This window comes from Charadrius vociferus, unplaced genomic scaffold (assembly GCF_000708025.1).
Source record: "Charadrius vociferus isolate BGI_N301 unplaced genomic scaffold, ASM70802v2 scaffold214, whole genome shotgun sequence".
Lineage (NCBI taxonomy): Eukaryota > Metazoa > Chordata > Aves > Charadriiformes > Charadriidae > Charadrius > Charadrius vociferus.
The window spans coordinates 1,631,537-1,632,347 of record NW_009647955.1 but is presented as its reverse complement, the minus strand read 5'-3'; positions in this window follow the sequence as shown (position 1 = coordinate 1,632,347).

Here is an 811-nt window from a genome sequence, read left to right as displayed (position 1 = left end):
TCTCAGCAGTGCAGAGGTCTGCAGGCATCTGGCACAGCCAGCCCGTGCCGGCGAGCTTTGCTCAGCACGGAAGCAGTCACACAAAGGGCTGCCCTACACGTGTTTTATGTCTGCGGAGCCCACAAACATTGACCTGACCCTGTCTGTGTCAGTACCGCTGGGTTATTCGCCCTTTGAAAACCCTGCTTGATACAGGGTCTGGCTCTTGCCAAGACTCAGAAGAAAGGACACCACCAAACCAATAAACTGGCCGCTTTCCAGGAAGTTTCCCAGAATGTGTCTGAGCAGCTCTTTTGGTACCCATCTCTCCCTCCTCCCACATAAAGACCTGCCCGATAGATGGGGATGTGGTCAAGTTTTCCTTTTCTTCAGATTTCTTCTGCACTGAAAAAAAACCCACCCAACCTTGCCATGCTGCCAGCTCCTTTCCCATTTTACTTCTCAGCACAGGTTTCGGGAAGCCCTGGCAGAGAAATGGGGATTCAAGTTTCCTGGGGCCGAGCAGGGCTCAGGGGGGTCGGGGGGGTGCCCATAGCGATGCTGTGAACCCCTGTGCTGAACTTTCTGCGCTCGCCGATTTATTCTCTAGTCTTTAGGCCTGGTTTCGGTGCCGAACACCCCGTGCTGAGCACAAATGACACGGAAGCACGGGTGGTTTAAATGCAGGCACCGAGGCTGTGACTTTCCAGGATGTTTGATTGGGTGTATGGACCCAAGGACACCGCCGGAGCTTGTTTTCCCCCGGCAGGGTTTGCCGGCCGCCCCGTCGCTGCTTTGCGCATCCCACCGCCCCCCGCCGGGCAGCGCCCCC